We start from the raw sequence: 7,266 nt of genomic DNA on the forward strand, positions 1-7,266 counted from the left end.
ATCTATCTATCTATCTATCTATCTATCTATCTATCTATCTATCTATCATCTTAGTTATGCAGTGATTGTGAAGGAAGTAACAGTCTACAAATATTTGAAGAATGTTGGCACCAAGGAGGAGAGTAAATGAATGTGGCCGGGTTGTATAACTAGGAGCAATGAAAGAAAATTTAAGGAAGGAAACTGATCTGGTAGAAGCCACACTGCTTGGGACTTTTAAAACTAAACTGGACAAAACAATCATAGAAATGTCAGGCCGCATGGGTCTTTGAGTCATCACATTCCAGTCCTCCACCCAGCAGCTCTCAGACAGCAGCTGGGACCGGGGTCCATGATGTCCAACAGGGGCACAAGCCCCACCCCTACTTTGTGATTGGGAGAGATCCAAGGCTCCTGATTAGGCTGTAGCTCCTTTTTAAGCCACAGGAGGAAACAGGTACAACTGGGCTTCTCCCTGCCATGGACTGCTGGTCTGGTGTTGATCTGTTCCTGCCTTCTGATCCTGACCTCCAGGTATCCTGGCTCAGCCTGACCCTGGGTAACTGCTTCCTGCCCTCTGGTTCCATGTCCTGAACCTGACCTCCTGGTATCCTAACTCTTGGTAACTGCATCCTGGTTCCGTGTCCCGAACCTGACCTCCTGGGTTCCTGATTCTGTCTGGCTCTTGGAAACTGACTCTTGATCACTGCCCACCCATTTGTTCCTTGATTTGGATCTCCTGGTATTCTACCCTGGCCTGATTCCTGGAAACTGGCTCCTGGCCCCTCAGCCCATGCCCAATGCTAACCCCTAAGCCAGGCTGTCCATGCCCTGGCCCTGACAAGAAAGCATAGAAACGTAGGGCTGGAAGGGACCTGGAGAAGTCATCTAGTCCATTCATCTGCACTGAAGCAGGACCACATAAACCTAGACCATCTTTGACAGGTATTTGTCCAACCTCTTTCTTTAAAACCTTCAATGATGGGGCTTCATAACCTCCCTTAGAAGTCTATTCCAGAGCTTAAATACTCTTATACAGGGCCGGCTTTAGGAAGTGAGGGGCCCGATTCGAACAGTTTTGACGGGGCCCCGGCAGGGATGACTAAAAAAAAACCACATAAAAAAAAACACGTGGGGCTTGTACTCACCGGGCCACGCTCCTAGTCTTTGGCGGCGGGTCCTTCGCTAGCTCCGGGTCTTCGGCGGTACTGAAGGACCTGCCGCCAAAGACCCGGACCGAGTGAAGGACCCGCCGCCAAAGACCTGGAGCGCCGCCGGGTGAGTAAAAATTAAAAAGGTGGCTCTAGCCAGGGAAGGGATTCTCTGGCACTTGCCCCCCACTCTGGGCGTCCCTGCCACTGGGTGCGGGGCCCTCTTAGGCGCGGGGCCCGATTCGGGGGAATTGGTGGAATTGGCCTAAAGCCGGCCCTGCTCTTATATCTAGAACATTTTTCCTAATTTCTAACCTACAACTCTGTTGCTGCAGATTAAGCCAGTTACATCTTGTCCTGCCTTCAGTGGACATGGAGAACAATTGATAACCATCCTCTTTAAACAGCCTTTAACATATATGAAAACTGTTATCAAGTTCTCCCTCAGTTGTCTTTTCTCAAGACTACACATGCTCATCTTTTAAACCTTTCCTTATAGGTCAGGTTTTCTAAACCATTCTCATTTTTGTTGCTCTCCTCTGGAGTCTTTCCAATTTATCCACATCTTTCCTAAAGTGTGGTGCCCAGAATTGAACACACTACTCCAGCTGAGGCCTCACCAGTGCTGATTAGAGCAGGACAGTTACCTCCTGTGTCTGACATGTAACACTCTTGTAAATACACCCCAGAATGATACTAACTTTTTTTTGCAACTGCAGCACATTGTTGAGTCATATTCAATTTGTGATCCACTATAACTCCCAGATCTTTTTCAACGGTACTACCACCTAGCCAGTTATTCTCCATTTTATAGTTGTGCATTTGATTTTCCCTTCCTAAGTGCAATTATCTGTACTGAATTCATCTTGTTGAATTCAGACCAATTCCCCAATTTGTCAAGATTGTTTTGAATTCTAACCCTGTCATCTAAAGTACATGCAACCCCTCCCTGCTTGGTGTCACTTGCAGATTTTATAAGCATAGTCTCCACACCGTTATCCAAGTTATTAATGAAAATATTGAATAGTATCAGACCCAGGACTGACCCCTGCAGGACTCCACTAGATATACCTTCCCAATTGCACGGTGAACCATTGATAACTATTCTCTGAATATGGTGTTGCAACTAGTTTTGCACCCACCTTACAGTAATTTCATCTAGATCACATTTCCCTAGTTTGCTGATGAGAATATCATGGGGGACTGTGTCAAAAGCCGTACTAAAATCAAGAGATATCATGTCTGCTGCTTCCTCTCTATCCATTAGGCCAGTAACTCTGTCAAAGAAGGAAATTAGGTTTTTTTGGCATGATTTGTTCTTGACAAATCCATGTTAGCTATTCCTTATAACCCTATTATCCTCTAGTTGCTTACAAATTGATTAGTTAATAACTTGTTCCATCATCTTTCCAGTTATCAATGGGAAACATATAGGGGACAATCCTGCACTGGCAGGGATATGGTCTGGATGGCTGAGGGATCTTTTCCCTCTCGGACTTCTGTGAAAAAATAGTTGAATCCAATACATTTCAGTAAGAGCTAAGGGCGCGATCCAGAGCTCACTGAAGTGACTTGGAGTTTTTCCGTTGACTTTAATGGGCTTTGGATCAGGCTCTAAATGAGTGTACCTCTTCCCATAGTCATGCCCTTCACACACAAACAAATCCCTATTAAGGGTCTTAGCCTGTAGTCGCTGTGGATTTGGAACCCCACTGAAGTTAATAGGCATTGTATGCACTGGACTGCTGGATTTCTAATGCTTTCATGCGTTGGTTTCAGTGGAAATGTTAAAAATAGAAAAAACTTAGAAATAGCCAAACATTCTTGTCAGCAAGCAAACAACATACAGGGTCTGATATTAAAATGTAGCTATTACAAGGTACAGATCCAACACATTCTTCTAGCAGGAAAGAAATTAAAAATCTATGTAGATTATATACAAAAGTCTATCCTTAGAACAGAAGTTCAGTCCAGAAATGCTTCAGAATATGGGATACTCATAACTTATTCATAACACTTCCTCTAACTTGAAAGTGAAATACAGAGGTTATGGGGAAACTCTAGAAAGATCTTTACACTTTTCAGTCAGTGACTGTGATGGAAGAAACTAAATCAGATTTCTCAGTTTGAACTTTGGACACTGTTTTGTGCATGCTGATTGGCTGTTTGTCCCAACTTTTTACAGCCGTCTTCCTCACAGTCCCCTCATTGTTAGCCTCTCTTTTTGCCACCCATGCTCCTTTCCATCCTTCCTTCCACCTGCTCCATATCCCTCTTCCCCCTTGCTTCCTTTCCCCCTCTTTGCTCCTATTTACTCACAGCCTCCTGCCATTCCTGATCCAGATCTGAATTCTGTAACTCCAACCAATGGCTAATCGAAACCCTTCATATTGTTCTCCAGGGCGTTGATCCCTAGGGAATAGCTAGCCACCCCCAAGTAGTTTGTCTTTACACTATGAACACCATAGAGGTACCCTGTGGTGCAGACACAGACTACAGCATCAGAAGCGGTTTTGGAACTCCACCTGCCCAAGCGACAGTAGCTTGGTTGATGGAAGCATTCTTCTGGTGACCTAACTGTGTCTACTTAGATCAGCATAGCTATGGCACTCAGGGTGTGGATTTAACCAGGCCCATATTTCAGAGCAATGATGAATTAATGTAATGGTTTGATCTTGGCAATGTACATGTGAGCATGCATTGAAGCCAATGGGACTTCTCATCTGAATGAGGTTACTCATGTGCATGTGTGCTGGCAGGATCATGCCTTAAGGCATCACACCAGGAATGTTTGAGAACCATTTAAAGGCAGTATTGTTTAAACCAAAATGAAAACCTTTTCATGCGAAATTACACAGAACATAACAAAATATGTTTTCTAGATGCATAGATCATTTTCCAGCTCCTAACATGAAAAATAAATTAATTGAAAATGGAATCTCGGGCATTCATTTTCCCTGTCGCTGTATGGGTCTGTGAAGCATTTGCAGATGGTGGAGAGCTGGCTGGTCACCTGGAGCTGGCTGTCTCCCTTTATTCCATATCTTGCTAAAAGAGGCTTAAAATTCATAACTCTCCCAACATTACTCCTCCATGTAAGTGATTGCTGTAGCTGCCGTGGTTATGGGAGCATGCCTGAGAGGGGACATGTCCATAAATGGGAGGGCAGATGGCCTGTGTGACCTGTAATGGGAGGTGAGAGTGGGCTATAAGATGCTCACTATTGAGATGAAATTAATTCTATGGTGACGTTTGTGAATCCCAAGAACTAAGATGTCTTTTTTCAGCAACCTCTCTCATTACTCCAAGGTTCCTGCTCTCTCCTTGTTTTCATTACTCTCTTTCTCTGATTGTGGAGGCCCCGCACCTTTGCCCATACGGTTTTGACTTTGCTATTAAAAGTCTCCAATTCCCCATGTCTGCTCAGGGCCCTAGCGAGTCTGGTGAGTGTGTTTGGTTTGAATGTAGATCGTTCTTAACGGGACCCTACAGGTACAGCAAGCTTCAGTCATTCTCTCACTCTACTTAGCCCAAGCACCAATTGTCTTGTCCGATTTGCTTTTCCTTTATGGATGGGAAGCGGAGGGGTTTCTGCCTTCTTACTTGCACAGGTGCATTTGCATTCTGCCCTGCCCCTCCTCCATGTAGGGTGGGACCTTATTAGCAGTATTATAGTGGAAGGCTAGTAGATATTGAGGGACAGTGTCACTTGGGAAAAAAAAACAAGGGCACTGTTTCCCATCCCCCATTTTTAATGTATTTAAAAGGGTATAGCCAAACTACTTAGCAGCCGGCAACACATAAGTGTCACAGTGGGAACTGCTGGATGGTGAGCGCTTTTAAAATTCTGCCCTTTGTTTGGGTGTCTAAATGGAAACTGAGCTCTTGATAATTTGATCCCAGCTGTGGATGCTGAGTACTTGAAAAGCTGGCCCCAAACTTGTTTGAAAATCTGTGTTTAAGAAAACTCTAGTGGCCAAACACTTCCCTTTTCCTGGTCCTGTGGAAAATCCAGTGCCTGCAGCAAGAATTAGATAGCAGAGATGTTTTTTAAAAAGTCTCAGTTAAGTTTCAGGTCAAAATGTTTCATTATACACTAACTTTTTGATCCTAGCTTTGTATGTTTGTATAGCTTTAGAAGAGGAATGGATATATGTTCATGGGCTAATGCACAAACGTTATAAAGACCACTTTCATACCCTCACAAACATTTAATTATATGCATCCTTAACATCATGGAGGTAGCGCTGGGGTTACATGCAAGCATCTTACCCTAAAACTGATCAGGAGAAGAAAGCATAATCTTAAAGCAAATGTTAATCTTTTATTTTGTGATAATGCACACATTCTCCCTCATGAAAATGAATTCTTGGAACTAGCTCATAAATCTCCTGAATAGGGACCTCCGGTGCCTACAGATAGAGATAAATCATACTGAGAAGACACTGAACCATGAAATGATTCTGTTAACATGTCATCTGTCTAGAATATATTTTCAAATCTTCAACAGAAGGGTCTAAATTATGAAGGGAAGGTGGCCTAGCAAAGTTGGTAATTCAGGATTTGATACTTTTAACCTCTTCCATCTGCTGCCACTACTTAAGTGTGTCTGTTTTGGCACAATATTATAAGGTAAAAGATTGTCTAATGTTGACTGTCATTAGAACTAACCATTTTAAAGTGAAATAGACCCATAAATTCTTCAAGCTATGTTATCTTATGAAAAGTATTATATCATATAGATTAAATCTCTTAAGCTAGTAGCACCCTGAAATTTTGAAAAGAAAACTAATGGCTAGGATAAGAACTGTGGCAAAAAAGAGATAAATATCTTGCATTGTAGTTTGGGAATTATGGGTATAAATACCAGTACAGAATGACGTATTTATTTCCAGGCTGTAGATGTATTGTCTTTATGGATCTAACTCTTCATTATGCTGCTGACAGGGGATTGGCAGAGAGAGGGCAGTTTTCTGCATGACCGCTGGTAGTTAAGGGACAGTTTCTGATTCTGCCTGTGAGAGTTAGAGCCAGATTCTGCTCTCACATCAATGTAAATCAGGAGTAACTCTTTTGAAGGCAATGGAATACAATTGGTTTAAAACTGGTGTGAGATCAGAATTGGGCCCTTAATTTCTCTAGCTCATAGTTTCTCAATCTATTAGAAAGAGCATAATGATATTTACTTACCTCACAGAGTTGGTTTAAGTAATTAATATTGACAAAGTATTTTGAGAACCTCCAAAGACAGGTGCTAAAGAAGTGCAAAATTTCTTCTTCTTCTTATTATTTATTATTATTTATTATTAGATGGATACAATATAATGAAAGGATGGAATAAACCTATGCTTTGTTTTTATAAATAGCGTAGCCATGAGATCAAGTGGCTTAGAAGATGCCAAAGTAGTTTTGTGTATCCGTCACTCTGTGTCTTTGTGTGGGGAAGGAAAGGCCCATACACTGGAGTGTGATCTCTTTCTTTCCTCACCTTTTGGCTAGTTAAGGGAAAAAAAAAAAGGGGACACACATCTTTCTTGGATAATATTTCCTACTTGAAAGCTCTAGCTTTTCTTACTTGCAAATGGATCCACCATGTATTCTGTCAGGTTTCAGAGTAGCAGCAGTGTTAGTCTGTATCTGCAAAAAGAACAGGAGTACGTGTGGCACCGTAGAGACTAACAAATTTATTTGAGCACGAAAGCTTATGCTCAAATAAATTTGTTAGTCTCTATGGTGCCACACGTACTCCTGTTCTTTTTGCATGTATTTCCAGCCACCACAATGAAGAGACTCGGGTTATTCTGCTCTTTGTAGTGATTCTGAAATATTGTCCAGCTGGCAGTCTGAGTTCTGCACACGTGGAAATGGAGGGAATATTGCAAACATGAACTATAGAAGAAAACTCTGTTGATAAGTTAAGTAGCGAAAGAGCCAAAAGAAGGAATCTCAGTTATTAAAAATGAAATATTTGATAGTTATAATAATAAAAGAGGAATGCTTAATAAAGTCTTATGCTGAACAGTTCGGTGGAAGGTTTGAATCTATCAGAGCTTAAGTTGTCTCATACTTACTGGCTATATGGAAAACATAGTCCTTAAGTCACATTAAAGGGCTAAATTCTGCCATGAATGCATGT

The 7,266-nt window shown here is 42.0% G+C and overlaps 1 protein-coding gene across 1 annotated transcript in view; it reads left to right on the forward strand.

Moving 5' to 3' along the window:
* MYO3B (myosin IIIB) overlaps positions 1–7,266 on the forward strand; it is a 245,837-nt gene that overhangs the window by 37,800 nt on the left and 200,771 nt on the right. The gene's annotated exons all lie outside the window — the stretch shown is intronic.

This window comes from Terrapene carolina, unplaced genomic scaffold (assembly GCF_002925995.2).
Source record: "Terrapene carolina triunguis isolate 2854851 unplaced genomic scaffold, T_m_triunguis-2.0 Scaffold62, whole genome shotgun sequence".
NCBI classification, from domain to species: domain Eukaryota; kingdom Metazoa; phylum Chordata; order Testudines; family Emydidae; genus Terrapene; species Terrapene triunguis.